This window comes from Schistocerca gregaria, chromosome X (genome assembly GCF_023897955.1).
Source record: "Schistocerca gregaria isolate iqSchGreg1 chromosome X, iqSchGreg1.2, whole genome shotgun sequence".
NCBI lineage: Eukaryota > Metazoa > Arthropoda > Insecta > Orthoptera > Acrididae > Schistocerca > Schistocerca gregaria.
This window is the reverse complement of record NC_064931.1, coordinates 871,881,319-871,904,467: the sequence shown is the minus strand read 5'-3', so window position 1 is coordinate 871,904,467 and position 23,149 is coordinate 871,881,319. Positions and strand designations below refer to the sequence as shown.

The 23,149-nt window shown below is 41.7% G+C and overlaps 1 long non-coding RNA gene across 1 annotated transcript in view; it reads left to right on the top strand.

Annotated features, from left to right (window-relative positions):
* The window catches only part of LOC126298099 (uncharacterized), a 219,585-nt gene that overhangs the window by 28,002 nt on the left and 168,434 nt on the right, over positions 1-23,149 (top strand). The gene's annotated exons all lie outside the window — the stretch shown is intronic.

The following is a 23,149-nucleotide window of genomic DNA, read 5'->3' as shown; positions in this document are numbered from 1 at the left end:
TATACCTTTATGCACATTATAATATGCTTCTACTTTCTCTCCCCCTGTTTTTCTTATAAAACTTTTTACTAGTCTCCAGTTCTCATCATGGTTTTGGTATCTCCAGATGTCTTTGCAAATTTTTTCAATCTCCTCTTCTTCTTTTACCCCTTCATATACATAATTTTGTAAATTTTTTCATCATCTTCTTCATCACCTTCAATATTACCCCCAGAGGTAATCGGGATAGACTATCAGCTACTACATTAGATTTGCCTGAGACGTACTTAACTTCATAGTGAAACTGCTGTAAGAACATGGCCCATCTAGTTATTCTATGGTGGTAGAGCCTTCACTCTTGTACATAACTTAAAGCCTTATGATCAGTAAAAACAATGATTTTATGCCCTAAGAGATAACTTCTAAATTTGGCAAATGCCAGGTGTTTGATTAATAATTCCTTTTCTGTGACAGTATAAACCCTTTCATGCTTCTGTGAGATTCGGCTAGCAAATGCTATAGTCCTGTGTTCCAGTTGACTTCGTTCTCTTGAAATAAATATGCCCCTAGTCCAGAGTTACTATGGTCTGTTGCAAGACAGAATGGAAGAGATATGTCTGGTCTATGCAATATCTGACTATTACTAAGTTGTTACTTTATATTATCAAAGACTTGTTGACATTCTGGAGTCCAGTCCCATACAACACTTTTCTTGAGTAAATTACGTAAAAAATGGCACTGAGAGCTTGATTGCTGACAAATTTGCTATAAAATCCTGTAAGTCCAAATAATGACTTTAACTGTTTTCTGTTCTTGGGAGTTGGAAAGTTTTCCACTGCTTTAATTTTATCTTTATCAGGTAAAATTCCTTGTTCTGTTTTTATATGTCCCAAAAATTTCAACTCTTCTACCCCAGACTAATTTTAAAGTCATTCCCCCTTTTCTTAGTTTTAAGCATACGTCTCTTAGTAGATTTAAGTGTTCATCCCAAGTTTTTCCTGTTATTAAGATGTCATCAACATAAATAGTAAGTTTAGAGTTAGTTTCATGACCTAGAACTGAGTCTAATTCTCTAATGAATTCTGCAACAGGTACATTTAATCCAAAAGGTACTTCACAGTATTGGTAGCATTTGCCATTGTACAAAAGGGCTATGTATTTCCTTGACTCCGAGCTTAATGCTACTTGATGGAATCCTGCTGTTAAATCTAGGCTAGTCATGTATTTTACACATTCAAACTTTTTTAATAACTCGTCAATACTTTCTGGATGGTCATTTTCTCTAATTAGATATTTATTTAGTCGTGTAGAATATAATACTAATCTAATTGATAGAGAGCTTCATGACTGATACAGGGATTAGTGATCACAAGGTCATTGTAGCTAGGCTCAATACCATTTCTTCCAAATCCATCAGAAACAAACGCAAAATAATTTTATTTAAAAAAGCGGAAAAAGTGCCACTAGAAGCCTTCCTAAAAGACAATTTCCATTCCTTCCGAACTGACTATGCGAATGTAGACGAGATGTGGCTCAAATTCAAAGATATAGTAGCAACAGCAATTGAGATATTCATACCTCATAAATTGGTAAGAGATGGAACGGATCCCCCGTGGTACACAAAAAAAGGTCCGAATGCTGTTGCAGAGGCAACGGAAAAAGCATGCGAAGTTCAGAAGAACGCGAAATCTCGCAGATGGGCTAAAATTTACAGACGCTCGAAATTTGGCACGTACTTCGATGCGAGATGCCTTTAATAGGTTCCACAACGAAACATTGTCTCGAAATTTGGTAGAAAATCCGAAGAAATTCTGGTCGTATGTAAAGTACACAAGCGGCAAGACGCAGTCAATACCTTCGCTGCGCAGTGCCGATGGTACTGTTATCGACGACTGTGCCTCTAAAGCGGAGTTATTGAAGGCAGTTTTCCGAAATTCCTTCACCAGGGAAGACGAATGGAATATTCCAGAATTTGAAACACGAACATCTGCTAGCATGAGTTTCTTAGAAGTAGATACCTTAGGGGTTGCGAAGCAACTCAAATCGCTTGATACGGGCAAGTCTTCAGGTCCAGATTGTATACCGATTAGGTTCCTTTCAGACTACGCTGATACTATAGCTCCCTACTTAGCACTCATATACAACCGCTCGCTCACCGATAGATCTGTACCTACAGATTGGAAAATTGCGCAGGTCGCACCAGTGTTCAAGAAGGGTAGTACGAGTAATCCATTTAACTACAGACCTATATCATTGACGTCTGTTTGCAGTAGGGTTTTGGAGCATATACTGTATTCAAACATTATGAATCACCTCAAAGGGAAAGATCTATTGACACGTAATCAGCATGGCTTCAGAAAACATCGCTCTTGTGCAACGCAGCTAACTCTTTATTCGCACGAAGTAATGGCCGCTATCGACAGGGGATCTCAAGTTGATTCCGTATTTCTAGATTTCCGGAAAGCTTTTGACACCGTTCCTCACAAGCGACTTCTAATCAAGCTGCGGAGCTATGGGGTATCGTCTCAGTTGTGCGACTGGATTCGTGATTTCCTGTCAGGAAGGTCGCAGTTCGTAGTAATAGACGGCAAATCATCGAGTAAAACTGAAGTGATATCAGGTGTTCACCAGGGAAGCGTCCTGGGACCTCTGCTGTTCCTGATCTATGTAAATGACCTGGGTGACAATCTGAGCAGTTCTCTTAGACTGTTCGCAGATGATGCTGTAATTTACCATCTAGTAAGGTCATCCGAAGACCAGTATCAGTTGCAAAGCGATTTAGAAAAGATCGCTGTATGCTGTGTCAGGTGGCAGTTGACGCTAAATAACGAAAAGTGTGAGATGATCCACATGAGTTCCAAAAGAAATCCGTTGGAATTCGATTACTCGATAAATAGTACAATTCTCAAGGCTGTCAATTCAACTAAGTACCTGGGTGTTAAAACTACGAACAACTTCAGTTGGAAAGACCACATAGATAATATTGTGGGGAAGGCGAGCCAAAGGTTGCGTTTCATTGGCAGGAGACTTAGAAGACGCAACAAGTCCACTAAAGAGACAGCTTACACTACACTCGTTCGTCCTCTGTTAGAATATTGCTGCGCGGTGTGGGATCTTTACCAGGTGGGATTGACGGAGGACATCGAAAGGGTGCAAAAAAGGGCAGCTCGTTTTGTATTATCGCGTTATAGGGGAGAGAGTGTGGCAGATATGATACACGAGTTGGGATGGAAGTCATTACAGCATAGACGTTTTTCGTCGCGGCGAGACCTTTTTACGAAATTTGAGTCACCAACTTTCTCTTCCGAATGCGAAAATATTTTGTTGAGCCCAACCTACATAGGTAGGAATGATCATCAAAATAAAATAAGAGAAATCAGAGCTCGAACAGAAAGGTTTAGGTGTTCGTTTTTCCCGCTCGCTGTTCGGGAGTGGAATAGTAGAGAGATAGTATGATTGTGGTTCGATGAACCCTCTGCCAAGCACTTAAATGTGAATTGCAGAGTAGTCATGTAGATGTAGATGTAAAACCATTATCTCGTTTGCCTACAGTGACAAGTGGGTTGTTATATTCACTTAGACTTCTTTCTATTACTTCCCAGTTCTCCATCTTTTGTATTTCCTTTTCTACAGCCTCTGTTTTTGAAAAAGGAATCCTATGTGGTTTTATGAAAAAAGGTTCATGCAGCTTTAAATGTAACTTACACTGGTAATTTTTCACTCTCCCTTGTACATCGCTAAAAACATCCTGAAACTCCAATAGTAAACTTTTAAGGTCTTCTTTTTTAGAATTGCTTAAACTACTAGCACTTTCCATTTTCTTAGTTACTAGTTCCTCAAAATCTTGGGCGTTTATTTCCTCATCTAAGTTTTCTTACTGGAAATAATACTTTTCGTCTTCAGCAGTGGTAGCCCTTGTATAGTTACACGATTTTCCACAAATTAATATAAATAACTTGACTAAATGATTTTGTTTAGTGATTGGCTCAGTTATGTACATTTGTCTAGCATCCCAATTAAAAGCTCCATTTACTTTCAACATCCAATCCATACCCAACATAATGTTTTCATTGAGTTCCTCTATTACTAGACATCCATGTTCAAATGTGCAATTATTAATTGCAAAAGTAAGTAAAACCTGATTTCTTATCATCTTACTGCTTTTCCCTGTAGCTCCTTTTACTTTCAGCACAACTACTGGCATTTCCACAAAATATTTTCCACCTCTTAACTTATCTCTAAGCTTAGCAGTAATTCCTGAAACTGGACTGCCTGTGTCCACCAATGCTTTCCCTTCCCATTTATCAATCTTAACTTCTATAAAAGGACAGCCTACAAAAAAATTCCATTTTCATCCTGTATATTTTCACATGTTAAATCATTTTCTATTTCCTTATATCCAAAGTCAGCAATATTCTTTTTCTTATTTACTATATCAGTTTCAGTACTTACAACATTATGCCCCACACATATTTATTTACCTTCGTCTATTTCACAGAGTTTCGTCTTTGTGCTCAACAAGCTGTTCTCGTGACCCCATTTTTCCTTTAATCCACTTCTTATCTTTACCTATCAAGTTGGGTATAAGGTTTCACTTAACTTGGCTAGTGATTCCCAAAAGTCTTTCTTATCTACATTATTTTCATAGTTATTCCATAGTACTTTTGAAAGCTTTCCCCCCTTATCATCAAATTTAACATTAGCATGTAAAACACTTACATCTTTATCATCACTTTGTAAAACATCATTTATGAGTGCTTCATAATTCCCTACAGACAACAGGTTTTCATCAGATACACTTTCCCTAACATCATTATTACCACATATATCAATAATATCCCCTACTTCATTACTTATACCAACCTCTTTACCTTCTTGCAGCTCAATAAACACATTAACTTCATCAACATCATTATCAATAACGTTAACTCCACATTCTTCAACTGTATCAGGTTCTTCTGTTACCCCCCTATGTATATGACTAGCGGCACATTGCTCCTTAGTGCCACTTAGCAAAACATAATTATTATGTTCTTCTTTAAATAAACCCCCCAAACCTGATTCTAGATCTTGTATCTCTGTTATAGTATTAGGTACTACCTCCTTTGCCGCCAAGCTACGAAATTCACCAACCACATTTTTCTCGGTCTCTAAATAATCATTGTCTTTTTGACTTTCACAGCTGTTCTCTACCTTGGAATCTCTAGCTCTCATATTATCCCAAAATTTCTTATCAAATTCTACTGCATTTGTTTTCACTTGTTCCACCTTTCTTTGCCATTGTCTATGAGTATCGTCATATCGTCTCTGGTCATTATTAGAATACTGGTTTGTCCTATAATTATGTCTTCTCACCCCAAAACTACGGACACCTATTGAGATGACTTCCCATTTTCTGGCAGTCTGTTTTCATTATCATTTCTGTGTTTGTCAGTGTGTCCCCTTTGGTCTCCCCAATAATGGTCATTCTGTCTCCTCTGGTTTCCCCAGTATTGATCAGTCTGTCTCTGCCAACCCCTATCCCTAGAGTCTCTGTAATTATTTTCCCATCTTCTCCTATCTTCATATTGAGGATTGTTCCTGTATTGTCCACAATCCCTTCTACCCCCTATATTATCATTTCTATAGTCTCTTCCATCATAGTTGTCACTTTGATAATTCTTATTCCACCCCCTGTCTGATTATTGTCTTTACTGTCTCTTTCTAGAAACCTATCCATTTTGCCAACAAAGTTTAGAAAATCTTCTGCTGAGTCATGAAAAGCATGAACCAACTCCCACTGGATCCTTTCAGGTAGCCTTCTTCTTAAAGCATCAATTTGGGTTATGGTGTCAAAAGTGTTTCTTAAATGGGAAAGTTTCTGTAATTGTTGTTTGAAGAACTTCGGCATACTCCCAAATTTACTTCTATAAATTGGCCCATTTAAAAATTCAGACTTTAATCTGGCCTGTTCGGACTGTGAGCAGAATTTACTCATAAATCCCCTTTCAGAATCATCAAAAGTTCCTCATTTGCGACAACTTTCATTGGGCCATGACAGAGCTTCACCCTCCAAAAATCTCTTAACAAAATTCACTTTCATTTTATCAGGCAACCCAGCTACAAAATAATCTTTGCACTGATGAATAAAATCAAGAGGGTGAAAGCTGTTTCCATGGAACCTCTTCACTGGAACATTTCCTATTAAAGAACTAAACCCATTGTGTACATGTGTAGCAAAATAAGTTTCATTACTTTGACCTAATTTTTTTCCAAAGTTTTCACATTAGCATTACAAACATTAATATCACAGTTTATACCTGAAATTTCCGTTGTTGTTGTTTGTGATAGTGTGGTTAAATTATCATTAACTTTTGTATATTTCTGACGTGTGTCTGTGACATCTTTGCTGAGATTACTTGTACGACTAGCGAATTCACTTTCTAATTAATCAATTTTATTTGACATTGTGGACAAGTTTTTTTGGTTGTGTTTGTTTTCATCATTAATTTTACTATTTGAATTCTCTAATTTTAATTCATTCTCTTTAATGTTGCCTTTAACAAGTGTGAGCTGTTTCTGAAAAAGTCTTTTATTTCTACTAATTGTTTGTCCAAATTTTCATTTTGTGTTTCAAAACTTTCATTTAGCTTGTTTATTTGTTCCCCAGAATTCCCACTTTGCATGTTAATGGTATATAAATTTTTTCTAACTGACTCTATAAACATCTTTGCAAATTGAAGTAATGTCCGTCTGGATCTACAATTTCTTTTTTCACTTCCACCTCATCAACTATTTCACCTCCTACAGCACCTTCCACATTAAGCTTTTCCATGCTGCTGTTTAAAAAACATTAAATTTTTTTGATACCTCGAAAACTTCGATCTGGTGAGGTTGTGTGTTGCTGCTGTTGTCCTCTTCTCTTCCATGCAGTGAATTATACATTTTTTCCTGTCATTGCTAGTCGTAGTTGCATCATGTCCTCTTCATACAGATGTAGGCTGTTTGGACACTGCAACCCACGCATGTTTACATACAGTGGAATTAGCCGGCACTAAAAACACTGACTGGCGTGACTTTCACAACTACATTGAGCCAACTACCTCCCGGTCTTTGACAGTGCTTGTATTTATAACCTTCGAAAGACAACAACAAATTATATCTTTTTTGTGTCAATTATATTGTTATTAAATGAATTATTTGCGAATGATTCTGGTGCTCAGGTGTTTAGATTAAAAACATAAATGGTGCATTTTACGAATAATTACAAGTGTTAACCGACTGAAATAGCTGGATTACAAAGTGTTGAATATGACCTTTCTCATTTGCATAATATTGGGGTTAAAAAGTGCAAACCTGTTAATTACTTGAGTATACAGTACAAAAGTATTATTAAACTTACTTGTTTTTCATACTAAGTGTAGTGAATAATCAGGTTTTCCTGGTCAAATTTTATAACGAGCAATTTCGTAGTCACATATGTTGACACTTTGAATAAGCCTATGTGAGCAAAACGTAACAGTTCCTAATGAAATATTCGTGTTAAAACAGTTTAAATAAATGTACCTTGCTTTTGCAATCTCTTTTGAATCAAAATATTATATATTAATGACATTGAAAAACATTGCATCATAATTGCACCCATACGAAATTTAACTAATTTGAGTTTAATTTACTTAAAATCGTAATTTATGCTCAGTATCGTATACTTCCATACTTCTTTTGCCTCCTATAGGGATTATTACATACTCCACCATGGATGTACACAACCTAACATCGTGCATGGATGCTGCTTTGGCAATGGTGGGTTCAGGTGTGTTGTGTAGTGTACAGCAAAGTATGGACCACCAAGTGGTGAAGTGTTTGAAAATGCAAGGTGGTCACTTTGAAGATGTTCCCTAAAGTGAACGTTGCTCGTATATGTATGCACTGTCTCTGTGGAAATAAGCACGGACATCAAACATAAAGAATGTAACCGCTGCAGAGTGAAAATCTCATTCTGGAAACATCCCCCAGGCTGTGGCTAAGCCATGTCTCCGCAATATCCTTTCTTTCAGAAGTGCTAGTTCTGCATGTTTCGCAGGAGAGCTTCTGTAAAGTTTGGAAGGTAGGAGACAAATACTGGCAGAAGTAAAGCTGTGAGTACCGGGCGTGAGTCGTGCTTTGGTAGCTCAGATGGTAGAGCACTTGCCCGCGAAAGGCAAAGGTCCCGAGTTCAAGTCTCGGTCGGGCACACAGTTTTAATCTGCCAGGAAGTTTCAATGTAACTATTGCTCGCAACATACTGTTACTCGCTGAATACAGACCTTGTTATTGTACTCAGTATTATTTTCTGTTGGTTTTATTTGTGTCATGAACGAAACAAAGTGGTCATTAAAATCTGTAATAAGTTCATGTTATGTCTTACTGTTTAAATAAAGCTAGCAGTAATGGAAAGAAATGCACAAGATACTGTGTAGTGGACGTGTAAATTGCTATAAGGAGGGATGCATTTGCACTTCATTAAAAGTGTTTTGAAATATTAACATCTGCACCTAAACGTCAGATGCACTAAGCACTAGGTCTGCACCCAAACCAGCAATGGAGTAGTGTGGCATGCTGGCGTGGCCTTGCATGCATAGCCAATAAGCTGTGGGGTCATTTTTTTGGCCAAGTGCAATGGCAGGGCCATAAACACACTAGTCTGCTATTGCAGGTGGTGGTGTGGGGTGCCGGGGTAGGGAACCCTTTCCCCTGGTGTGGTGTTTGTTTCAAAATAAAGACATAAACATTGCTATCTTTTCATTACATACACTCCTGGAAATTGAAATAAGAACACCGTGAATTCATTGTCCCAGGAAGGGGAAACTTTATTGACACATTCCTGGGGTCAGATACATCTCATGATCACACTGACAGAACCACAGGCACATAGACACAGGCAACAGAGCATGCACAACGTCGGCACTAGTACAGTGTATATCCACCTTTCGCAGCAATGCAGGCTGCTATTCTCCCATGGAGACGATCGTAGAGATGCTGGATGTAGTCCTGTGGAACGGCTTGCCATGCCATTTCCACCTGGCGCCTCAGTTGGACCAGCGTTCGTGCTGGACGTGCAGACCGCGTGAGACGACGCTTCATCCAGTCCCAAACATGCTCAATCGGGGACAGATCCGGAGATCTTGCTGGCCAGGGTAGTTGACTTACACCTTCTAGAGCACGTTGGGTGGCACGGGATACATGCGGACGTGCATTGTCCTGTTGGAACAGCAAGTTCCCTTGCCGGTTTAGGAATGGTGGAACGATGGGTTCGATGACGGTTTGGATGTACCGTGCACTATTCAGTGTCCTCTCGACGATCACCAGAGGTATACGGCCAGTGTAGGAGATCGCTCCCCACACCATGATGCCGGGTGTTGGCCCTGTGTGCCTCGGTCGTATGCAGTCCTGATTGTGGCGCTCACCTGCACAGCACCAAACACGCATACGACCATCATTGGCACCAAGGCAGAAGCGACTCTCATCGCTGAAGACCACACGTCTCCATTCGTACCTCCATTCACGCCTGTCGCGACACCACTGGAGGCGGGCTGCACGATGTTGGGGCGTGAGCGGAAGACGGCCTAACGGTGTGCGGGACCGTAGCCCAGCTTCATGGAGACGGTTGCGAATGGTCCTCGCCGATACCCCAAGAGCAACAGTGTCCCTAATTTGCTGGGAAGTGGCGGTGCGGTCCCCTACGGCACTGCGTAGGATCGTACGGTCTTGGCGTGCATCCGTGCGTCGCTGCGGTCCGGTCCCAGGTCGACGGGCACGTGCACCTTCCGCCGACCACTGGCGACAACATCGATGTACTGTGGAGACCTCACGCCCCACGTGTTGAGCAATTCGGCGGTACGTCCACCCGGCCTCCCGCATGCCCACTATACGCCCTCGCTCAAAGTCCGTCAACTGCACATACGGTTCACGTCCACGCTGTCGCGGCATGCTACCAGTGTTAAAGACTGCGATGGAGCTCCGTATGCCACGGCAAACTGGCTGACACTGACGGTGGCGGTGCACAAATGCTGCGCAGCTAGCGCCATTCGACGGCCAACACCGCGGTTCCTGGTGTGTCCGCTGTGCCGTGCGTGTGATCATTGCTTGTACAGCCCTCTCGCAGTGTCCGGAGCAAGTATGGTGGGTCTGACACACCGGTGTCAATGTGTTCTTTTTTCCATATCTAGGAGTGTATAACAAGTGGACAGAACCAGACTTAGGGAAACTCCAAACTTGATTTTAACCTATAAGAAGCAGTATATATGCGTTAGGTCAGTGACAACCCTGAATTTTATGAGTGACCTTACTGCTATAAAATAAGATATACGCATTTGAATAATAGCTTGGGGAAAACATGTTAAGCAAGTTAGCAGGCAAGTTCAAACTAGGTACTACCTGTAGGGTGGAAAACATTTTTACCTATCAACGAGCTCAGACTAGCATCATTTGTCTAACAGACAGGCTTATACATGCCTGTTTACCTATCAACGAGCTCAGACTAGCATCTTTTGTCTAACAGACAGGCTTATACATACCGCAGAGGAAACAAATACTTTCCATGCTCCCTGTGAATAGCAGACAGGCTTGGATGTGTATGAGCTGAAAAACACTCTTCTTGTGTACTATCGAGAGACGAGTATGGACCTTTCAATTTAATTTTTTTACAAAAAATAATAATGTATCATGCCAGAATATATGAAATGTAATTGACATTACTAGTAAATTACTTAAGTCACAGGCTACTATACATTAGTGACTGGGAAGCAGATCATATGGAGGATTGCGTTGTTGGAAACATCCACTACTTAATACTACAGATGGTGCATGACATTGTCACGTAGAAGGAGGTGTAATTCGATGAATGACGAACACTAACTTCACTTAACGAAGGTTTATTCAACACTTGCACATACAACAGCGCAGAGTGAACTGCCTCCGACCAGAACACATACAGTATATATATATATATATATATATATATATATATATATATATATATATATATATCTAGCCACAGAACATTCCAGTACAATGATTCTTGATATTTGCGGATACTTCTATTAATGTACTCGAACCGAATATAGAAACTAAAATCGTACAGTGCCGGTGAGTTTGCAACTGACGAACCTGCATGTGTTAGTTTAGTATGATAACAATTACACCACGGTGCTACGCACCTTCTTCTGCGACATTGCTCCCTCCTTAAGAGAAGAGCGTCTCGGTGTTAGGTCGTCCTATTCCGGGAATGAGTCATCGGTCCTGCATACGCCGACTTCCGATGACTGATGCTCCCCTGGCACCTGAGCAATTCCTCTCGAAATATGCGTTCACCTAGACACTGTTGCTGACATGACCAGCGGATCGCAGACGCTCCAGGGGCGCACGTGCCGTCACAGTCGCGAGCCGCCGCCGGACGCAGGCTTGTAGCCTGTCGCTGGAGCTTCGAATTTACCCTGGGTGGCAAGATCATTGTAGGGCTTCATTCAAAGGACGTGGACCGTATCTCTGGTCTTTCGCCGTCTTGCGTCGGGGTCGAAAACTTCAACTCCATAAGTAACATCAGACAACTGTCTTACAACCTTATAAGGTCCAAAGTAGCGGCTGAGGAGCTTCTCAGAGAGACCAACCTTCCGAACAGGAGTGAAGATCCAGACAAGATCACCAGGCTGGTAGACAACAGGGCGGTGGCTCGCGTCATACCTTCGGCGATCGTTTCCTTGAGCCTGCAGAGTGTGGAGACGAGCTAACTGCCGAGCTTCGTCAGCTCTGGTTAACACCTGGCCGATGTAGTCGCCGTCCACATCAGGATGTAACGGAAACACAGTGTCCATCGTCGTAGTCGCCTCACACCCATGCACCAGCAAAAATGGCGTAAATCCTGTGGTGTCTTGTTTGGTGGTGTTGTAGGCAAACGTCACCAAAGGTAGTAAGCACCTCATCCCAGCTGCTCTGCTCAACATTGACGAACATTGATAGCATATCGGCCAAGGTCTTATTAAGGCGTTCAGTGAGCCCGTTAGTTTGCGGATGGGAGGCAGTCGTCATGTGACGAGTAATGTTGCACCGACGGTTTATCTCTGTCACAAGATTCAATTGAAAAACTTTCCCTCCATCCGTAATTAACGACCTTGGGGCACCATGTTTTAATACATTGCCTTCCACTATGAATTTGACTACCTCGGATGCTTCGGCTGTTTTCACGGATTTTTTAATGGCATATCGTGTCAGATAATCAGTGCAAACAATATATCATCTGACATCTTGGGTTGTCGGGTGTTCTGCCGGATATCAGGTTCGTACTTGCACGATATTTTGGTCACATAGCTCGTAACCTTCATCAGGTGCCACGTGAGACTGTTTCAGGTCGCACCTGATGAAGGTTACTAGCTACGTGACCGAAATATCGTGCAAGTACGACGCTGATATCCGGCAGAACACCCGACAACCCAAGATGTCATTAGATCGCCGGGAAAACCTGAAGAGTTACAATATATCATCTATTGATACTAGCAGACGTTGGAAATCGCCCGAGGAGGTCAATCCCAACACGTTGGAAAAGCGTTTCGGCTGGTGGCATTGGTATGAGTCGGCCAGGTGGTTTCTGAGGAACTGCCTTTCTCCTCTGGCACTCTCTACAGAGCGACACATAGTGACGGACATTCCTAAATAAACCTGTCCAGAAAAATCTTTTGCGGATTCTATCGTAGGTCTTAATAAATCCTAGATGTCCGGCCTCAGGTATGTCATGGAATTTCTGTAGAACGTCTAAGCGCATGTTTTTAGGAATCACTTGTAACCACCTCTTTCCAAACGGATAAAAGTTTTTCTTGCTAATTAATCCATTAACTACCTTAAATTGTCCTTTCACATCCTCTGACCGATTTAAGGCAAGCATAATTTGAGATATCTTGGCGTCTATCTTCTGCTCAGCAGAGAGATCATGGAGGCAGCGAGGCAGTCACTATCTTCATCAAAGTCTTGATGGTCTTGCAAAGGGTTTCTTCAGAGACAGTCGGCATCTTGGTTTTTTCTTCCTCTTGGTATGGTAATATGCTCTTGAAGATGTAGTGCCCACCTGGCGAGTCGTCCTGTTGGATTCTCAAGACCTGTCAGCCCACAAAGTGAATGATAGTCTGTAACAACTGTGAATGGACTTCCATAGAGATACTGTCGAAATTTACACATGGCCCAGATCACAGCAAGACATTCTCTTTCTGTAGTTGAGTAGTTTCTCTCGGCTTTTGTAAGTGTCCTAGAAGCATAGGCTATAACCATCCCTTTTCCATTTGAAATGTGCACCACAACAGCACCGATCGCATACACACTGGCATCTGTGTGTAGATCTGTAGGTGCTCTCTCATCATACAGACAGGGTCAGCCGTCAGAGCTTTTCGCAGTACATCGAAAGAATCTTGTTGAGCACCATCCCAGATAAATTAAGCATCAGCTTTTAACAACTCTTGGAGTGGCATAGCTTCGATACAAAAGCCTTTGATAAAACGACAGTAATAAGAACATAATCCGAGGAAGCTTCTCACATCTCTAATACTTTTAGGAATAGGAAATTCCGTTATAGATCTCACCTTTTATTGGTCTGGCCGCACACCTTCATTTGACACAAGGTGTCCAAGTATTTTGATTTCATTTGCTCCAAAGAGGCACTTTCTTGGATTAAGTTTCAGACCGCCTTCCTGGAGATACTTAATAACGGCCCTCAGTCCTTTTATATGTTCATCAAATGTCTCTGAGAACACTGTAATGTCATCTAAATAACAAAGACACATCGTCCACTTCTTGTGCCTTAGAAGATTATCCCTCATCCGTTCAAAAGTTGCTGGTGCATTACACTAACCAAACGGCATTACCTTAAACTCGTAAGGACCCTCAGGGGTGATGAATGCAGTTTTCTCACGATCAGCTTCCTCTACTTCGATTTGCCAGTATCCCGAGTACATGTCCATGGCTGAGAAAAACTTATCCCCCCTCAGGCAATCTAGTGTATTGTCCATTGGTGGAAGAGGGGTAAACATCCTTTTTAGCTATCTTAGTAAGCTTCCTGTAATTAACACAAAAGCGCCAACTGCCATCCTTCTTCCTGACGAGGACCACTGGTGACGACCATGGGCTCTGCGAAGGCTGAATGATGTCATTCTTCATCATTTTCTTTACTTCGTCGCGAATTATTCGACGTTGCGTTGTGGACACACGGTATGCTCTGTGGCTTATTGATTGATGGTCTCCAGTGTTAATCCGGTGCTTCACCGTCGGTTTGTCTAATTTGCTCTTCACCTGTGGACTGAAGCATTCAGAGAACTCTTGAAGAATGGCAAATAGATTCTTCTTTTGTTTCTTAGTGATATAGTCGAGCTAGAGGATCTTGTCTCGTAGTGGTAGCGCCAATTTCACCAACAGACTCGGCATAGGAACTTTCTATGACGCTCAGCTGTTCGGCACTCAGCGTTTGCTACACACATGCATCTCGGAAAGATTTGCTGTTCTCGGCGACAGTTAACTAACCACAATTCACCGAATCCGTTCTTAAACGAGACGACAGAGGCTGGGATGACCAAGTTATTCTTCATTGGTATGCTTCTCTTACATTCCACTACAAGATCCATGGGTTGATGCATGGCATGACACGTGACAGTAACCCTTCTAGTGCCGCCTGCAGGAATGATCATTTCATCGAGCACACATAGTCTCCACACACTCGGATGCGCATCTTCTTGTCCACCTTATCTCATCTTGTCTAGCATACTCTTCGAAAGGCCACAACCTATAATTGCCTGAGAAACTTTCAATAAGTCCCATCCGTGACGACGTCATGACTACACTCTTGTAAGATGATGAATTCTAAGAGCTGTGTATGGCCACTTATACCCACACGAATGGTACATCTTCCTGTAGGTTTTACATATTTCCCATTAGCCACCTTCAGCAGAGATGTTTTGCTGTCGACCAATATGGTTTTCTGCAACTGGCGGCGGTACTTCTCCTAAATGAGTGAACATGATGCACCAGAATCCACAAGAGCTTCGGCTGGCCGGCCATCCATGAAGATATCGGCGTAGTTACCTATCATTTTTGTAGTGATCGATGGCGGAGGATTTTTCTCTTCGGCGGCCTCACCTCCAAGGAAGGTTGCACCCTTTAGTTTTCCAGGTTGTGCCGGCTACGTGATCGGATGGAGCTTCGAAATGGCGATGGAGACCTTGATCGGCGTTTTGGGCAGCGTCCTCTCCAGCGGCTAGCTTGTAGCAACGATGACCTACGTCGTCCTGCACCCACATCTTCTTGTTCATCTTCGTCGTCCCGGAGTTGGCGTCAGCTAAGATCGGGCTGCTATCTTCTTGCGCGGGCGTCATCAAATATCCGCCGTCTTTCTCGACAATAGCGCACCACATGTCCCGGTCGTCCGCAGTGGAAACATACTGGTTGGTTATCCTGGGTCCTCCAGACGTCAGTCTTCCTTGGTGCCCAAACAGGCTCCTCATGCGGCATTGTAGGAACTTTAATCCGCCCGGGTCTCGACTTTTTCACCGTTGTAAAGGGAAATGAAGGACGAGAGACTGGGTTCAATGGCTGTTCCACTTCCTCCCTTATGACCTCGTGAAGCGTGTAGGTTTTCTGCTCGCCGTGCAATCCAAGTGCCTTCTGAATTTCTCTCTCCCTATCTGACGAAGCACACTTGTGACATCAGTTGCTTGCTCCATCACAGACATCGATATGACGTTTGGAAGTCGTTCAAACTCCTTGTGTGTAATTATTTTTTGATTCATTGCCTCGATATACTGGAATCATTTTATGAATTAGTTTGCTGTCGAAACCTCCTTCAGGAGTAGAACTTGATACATGTCCGAAGCAACACTCTGCACGAGATGACTTTATCTTCCTCCTTCATTCTAGGATCCGCTTTTTTACACAGCTCCAAGACGTCTTGAATGCAGGATGCTGTAGTTTATCCGGGATGCTGTGCCCTGCACTTCAATTTAGCTTCAGCCTTGCTCTTCTGTCGTTGTGTGTCGCCAAAAAACTTGCGCAGTTCTGCCTGGAATACTTCCCAATTTGTGAGTTTCTCCTCGTTGTTTTTATACCATTCCTTGGCAGTGCCCTCCAAGTAGAAAAATACGTTAGCCAAACACACGGTGTCATCCCATTTGTTAAATTTGACTATACACTCGTATACCTTCAGCCACTTGTTTCGATCTTGGCCATCGTCACCAGAGAACCCACAAGGATGTCTCAGTTGCTGTCATCGTAACGTCTTCTTCTTCTTCTGTTTCCGGTAGATTGCGATCTGTTGAACATGGCTTGAACTGAGATTTCTCGCCACGTTAACGGTGGCTCTGTGTCGTCAATAATGTACACTATACCAATACCCAGCGCCTCCACCAGAATAATGTCACGTAGAAGAAGGTGTAAATCGATAAAATGACGAACACTAACTTCACTTAACGAAGGTTTATTCAGCACTTGCACATACAAGAGCGCGGAGCGAACTGCCTCCGGCCAGAACCCATACAGTATATATACAGCTACAAAACATTACAGTACAATGATTCGTGACATTTGTGGATACTTCTAGAATATACTCGAACCGAATATAGAAACTAAAATCGTACAGAATTTTATCAACAATTATAAGTATAATATTTTGAGGTTTGTCCACAGGATATTATTCGAGGTGCAATGATAATGAGATGATATTCATACTGCGAGGAGCAGGATTCCCGTCAGTCCATTCTAATTTAGGTTTTCAATTGTTTCTCTATCAGCTGAGGCAAATGGTATCGGGGAGGCGCAGTGGTTAACACGCTGGACTCGCATTTGGGAGGACGACATTTCAAACCCGCGTCCGGCCATCCTGATTTAGGTTTTTCCGTAACTTCCCTGATGATGCTGAACTATCGGCTATCTATACACTGTTAGAATGTGCAGCAGACAAAAAGGACCATTGTGATTAAGATGTTCGTGCTGCAGTAGTTAACACTGGGAAGGCTTTCTCCCAAATCTAAGTATTCGCAATGGATCCTTGATACAGCAGCACGTGGATCCTCTACAGTTATGAATGTTTAGCGTCCCATGGATTTGGCATTCACTATCTGACCACCATGGTATGCACTAATATCGAGCTTCTTGTACATCCTGCTCATAACTGATATTCAATGTCTGACGACATGGCTGTCATGTGAGTCCTTGAACTACTCCATTCGCCTTGGCTACAGGAGTGCTGTCTCTCAAACAAAACAGCTACAGCATCTTTCATTGAACGGCTCAGAAACTGATCCATTACTGTCCCTCAGCCTTAAGTACCAAAAATATATGAGCTTTGCGACACAACCTCGGTCTTCTGCTGAGTAGTAGCCTATTAAAGAGCATCCCACACCAGCAAACCAGTTGCGATTCTACTCTGCGTTGCTCACACCCTAGGTATTTGGGCTATGAACGGCTCTCTTAAAAAAGGAATGGTTCAGTGTAGTCATAGCGTCAAGCTGTGCATGTCTGCTTTCATGCACACCAGCTAACTCATTGCAAATAATAATCTGTAACTGTGAACCTGCAGTCACATTATCTGAAAACTGGCTAGAATACAAATTAATAAAATCCATAGGAACCTAAAATGAAAGATAAATGCATAATTTAATAAAAGGGTGCGATTGTAATGTTTGTAATTGATGTAGATAACACAGAATTATGTCGAATAATGTTTTGACAGAGAATTATCTCGAATAATGTTTTCTGAATAAAGGACATCTCAGATAAAATTAATACATGTGAGATGACGAGTTGAAACTCATACTCTGTATTTTCTGAGTTCTGTAATGCAAGCAGAGTCCTACACTGGACCACATTCAGACCTCTTGAAATATATAGTCCCTTCAGAAGTTAAAGTTTGGTAGTGGCTATTCATTACCCGCAATCAATAACCTACATGGGCAAATAACACCAGTTACCATGGGGAAGGTTTACTTTCTTCCAGAACTCGCGTAAAACTGTCTTCTCCAAGGTCTGAATGAAATGTGTCCCGAATAGCTCCCTTGAGCTCTTCACTCGAAACAGTGTCTCTCTCCACTTGACTGCAGTGGTATTCCACCACTGCCTACTTTTCCATTGGCTGAAGACCATCCCCACTAAAATTACATCATTCTTAAGTTCTACATACATGATTTGACTCAACTTAATCACTTCCTGGGCTAAAATATTACATTATAACAATATTCAAATAAACAAAAGTTATAAATAGTAGGTCACTCTGAGACCATGCATAATAAATATAAATTAAGGTTTGTTCATAAATAAATATCTACATCTACATCTACATCCATACTCCGCAAGCCACCTGACGGTGTGTGGCGGAGGGTACCCTGAGTACCTCTATCAGTTCTCCCTTCTATTCCAGTCTCGTATTGTTCGTGGAAAGAAGGATTGTCGGTATGCTTCTGTGTGGGCTCTAATCTCTCTGATTTTATCCTCATGGTCTCTTCCCGAGATATGCGTTTCTCCTGCAGTCTTCCACTGGAGTTTATCTTTCATCTCCGTAACGCTTTCGCGATTACTAAATGATCCTGTAACGAAGCGAGCTTTTCTCCATTGGATCTTCTCTATCTCTTCTATCAACCCTATCTGGTACAGATTCCACACAGCTGAGCAGTAACAAGCCATCTTTCAGCTTGTCTGAGAGTTCACCATTAATGTTAATCACGCATTCTGCTAAGCAAGTGACCATTGTCCAGCTCCTCCTCCTGGGAATTTTCAAATTTCTGGCCACGTTGCTCGTCTTCGTAGCTAGCTGGCTGGTACCGGTAACCTAGCTGGGCTAGCTGCGGCGCGCCCTGAGCCTTGGACTTGCTTGAGTAGTGGGAGAAATGTTGTATGGCCCCACATTACATTATTGTCAAATTATTCAATATGGCAGATCCAGGATGGCAATGTAGCAATGATGTCATGGCAGAGACATCAAATTTTGGCGGAAAGTAGGTCACTTGGGCTACCTTGACTAACCTAAGTCATCCAACTGTCTCATCTTCCTTGGAATTGGCAGGAAAAGGTCTCAGCCTGTGCTAGGCTGTTGGATAGGATGGACGTTAGTCTTTATTTTGCAGACAGTGTATTTGAGTTGTCATACGCAGTAGCTCCATCCAGTGTGTTCACCATGAGGTGTGGAGTCCAACTGACCTAGTACACAGCATTGCCACCAGAGGGCGCTGTCATCCCACGATTGTCTGGAGGGAAATGGCGGGAAAAGGACTCTGTCTGAATCCAGTTTCTGGAGAGAGGAAGAAGTGTACTTTGCTTATTTTGGAACAATTTATTTAGGGACGGATTTAACGCAGTTTGTTCATTACACTGATACAAAATTCACCCTGACGTGCTTGGGGTCACACTACATTGCCTACAGATGTGCAAACTACTTGTCAATCACCGAAATAATACAGTACACTGTTGTACAGGCATGCAAACAATTCGAAAATTACTGAAATAATGCATAGCACAGTCTACAGACCTGTTCAAAAATAATTCAACAGACAACTTCACGACACGTAAAATTGCCAAAATAATGCATATAACGCACTGCCAACATGCTCACAGTGCTTAAAAAGCCGAAAATAATGTAGTGCACAAACACCCATTGCACATAAAATCACTGTAGAACTATCGTTAAGAAATTTGACCACGAAATATCAGCAAACTGTTTCCTACAAAGGCGCACGCCCCGACACCGCCGACTCTGGATGCGAGCCACTGGTGGAGAGACGAACGCAGGGGCGCGAGCCATAGCTCTCAGGCCACTGCCGCTTACAGCAAGCATGAGAATTTCGCCACTATTTTCGGGTATACAGTTAGAATTCTTCGAGTTATACTGACATCACATGTATATGTAAATAACAGCCCTATGAACGCGCTATAGAAATCTATTGAAATGCTTCCTAGAATAATACAGAGTGCATTCTCTCTAGTGAAACACCCCAAATATGGAACCCATAATGAAAGTCCTTTGGTAGCAAAAGATATAGCAAAATTAGGTATCTGGACACTGACGGGAGCTACTGACAACAAGATTTACACTATTGCAAGTTTGACTAACAGGAATACTATGTAACTAATAACGTTTATTGTAAAGAAAGGACTAAATGAAAGATTATCAGATGATACGAAGCCTGAAACTTTAAATAAATAATTCAAAATATATTCTATACGGAGGTTAAAGCCCAGTCCATAAATAGATCAAAGATAACATTTATCCAAGTAGAGTTGTAGCCGCATCGAGCTGTAAGTTCACTGCTACTACAATGTAACACTGCAATGGAGATGTTAATGCAGTCTCTCTTGTAGACGTTGCAATAGTAGTAAGCCTATTGAACGCTACTAGATTGTTACAAAACGGTCTGAAATTTTTAAAAGTTTTCCAACATCGACTTGACGTACTAGTCAGAATTTCGAACTGAAGTAAAATAACATTTACAGTTTAGTCAGACAATGGAGCAGTTGTCATATGTGAAAGAAAAGTAAATCGTGTGATACCTGATTAACGCCTTCGTGATCTGTGATTGTCACGAATATCAAAGGGCACAGCAATATACCAGCCGTCGACATAAACTCTATTATTAGCCTTAGGAAACAGTTACGCCGTGTTGTCAGAAGTTGTAGTCAATGTCAGAATCGCTGATGCAAATAGATTCATTTAATGGAAATTTACTGTGTAATTGTGTAATTAACTATTTCTTGAGGGAATGCAGAAGTTAAAGGTGATTTAGTGATTTTATTAACAGTGAATAGCAGGTTTACACCGAAATACGACGCTTTCTGTACGTTGTCAGAAGAGTATTTTGTCTCTGGAATTACGTCGTATTAGTTGTTGAATTAACACAATAGCGACGCCTTGACGACGCTATAATAATTAATAAACCAACATCCTTGCAAAACTATAATGTGGCATCGGCTTGAGTGATGGACTCCATAATTCAAGATGTCCTATTATCTGCATCTGTACAATTATTCGCAAACCGGGCATAAGAACTACAGTTATCAAGTTCGCGTAAGCTCATCAGCCTGTTGCCAAAACGCAAAGCATATTTGGTTTATTATTTCAGATCAAGGGAGTTGCGGTACCGAGTGGTGCAGTCGCTTTGGGTTCGAAGTAAAGAAAACCGACAGTCTTCGAACACCAGTACTTCAATTTTAAGCAAGGGCTGCTTACACATTCCGCCGTGCTGCTACATCGACACGCTGATATCAGTCTAAGGGAGATAGTGTCTGAAACTAATCAACCAAGCGAGGAGTTTGTTTTTAACAGTTACAGATCGGAGACGTCGCGATCGACGGACACTGTTCCATGTGAACTAGACTGGGACAACCATCACCATCGAGCCGACACAAATGAAATGCCACACTAGCGAACCTAACGGGACATCCCGTCCCACATGAAAGACGCGTTGGCCGAGCGCAAGTGTTTTCCTTCCCAGTATGGCTGATGCATAGGCGCGAGATGTGGGCATAGTGTGACTGGAATTTTCGGTGTCCTACAGCTACTGGTCTGGAGACGTCCTAATGCCACAATGTCAGATGAGGTACAGCATCACGCCAGAGGTGGATCGTTCGCTTCAACTTGTCTTTGAACACCTGAACAAAGAACACATCACCTTATACTCAAAACTTGCTCTCACCCCAACATGTAATCATCATGCAGCAGTAACAATATGATTTACACAGTGTGACGTCTAGTTTTCTGTGAGAAGCAGTGGAACAGAACGTGTTGATGTCAGTTTAGAACCTGACACAGACCTCCAAGTCGTGGCGGAAAAAAACAAAATGTATGGCAGTTGAAGCAAAGCAAGCGCTGTATCATGTATAAGATACAGAGGCGAGCGAGTGCACGGGACTTACCCTAGTTCACTGCTAGTAGCGTCACGTCATCGTAACGCGCCTGCATATAGTATTGCACCACATTTAACATAAAAGTAAAAATTAAGATTTGTGTGTAAAACTTTGTTAAAGTATAGTTCTATGTAATAATGTTTCAGGTAACAAATCTTAATGTTATAAAATTAGTAGTTTACGTAAAATTCACGTTTTGAAAGAAAAATAGGAGGCGCTAAATAATGACGCTAGGAAGCCAAAATTTGGTGAGAAGGTGCAGTAAGAAGTCATTAATGAGTGGTGCTGGTTTCCAAAACCATAAAACTAAAATTGACTCCAGAATCCGCGTTTTTCGGAAAAATCAGAGGCGCGAAATAATAGAGCTACAATATTGAAAATTGGTAGGATGCTTCAGTTCACCCTAATAATAATAATGGAAATACCACAATCAGTTACCTCTTCTAGTTTTTTAGTAATTTAGTAAAAACTACTTTTGTGAGTAAAATGTACATAAGCATTATAGATTAAGTACTTTAAATTTTAATGATAAAACAAATTCTTTAAGACCAATGATCAGATAGGACAATTAACAAAGCTACACCAAGTTTTAGTCTTGTAGCATAATTAACAGCTGATACAAGTCTTGATAAAGCTATAGTTCAGAGGTAACAATCTACCGTTAGTTCCATTGTAAAAATTCTAGAGAGTAAAGTTTTAATTTTAGCGGGCTGAGATTTTCTACGTGCTTCTGTACTGCTCAGATGTATGTATACAAAAATTGAGAAGTTTGTAAAGCTATTATTAAATGTGATATTTAAGATTATGTGCCTGAGATAGCGATCATTTGGAGGCTGCAGGCATCTGCATAGGAACGGAAAGAACAGATGCTCTCTTGGCGGTACGCGCCGGAGCTATATAAAAAGAGCGGCACAGGCAGTAGTAAGCTCACTCCGCATTAGACCAACGCCGAGTCCACGCGAGCTTAACGTCCGATCGCGCCTCGCCTCGGGTGACGTCATAGCGGGCTGTGACATGCGCGTACTTAGCAATGTAAACGGACATTGAAAATCGCGAGGACTGTACACCGTCCTGGATCGTTTAGACTTCGGTAACAAACTGTTATTGTGCCGTCCGTGTGAAGTATAATTCCGCGTGGCAAGTGGTGACTAACTCCACTTTTAAGGCGAGCATTAATCTTTTTTTTAACATTATTGCGAACTATTAATAGAGCACCGTTAGTTAGAGTAATGAACTATTCGGGAGGAACTTGCTGTAGAAGTCGCCTCTGAACTATTAAACGATTGGCTGAATT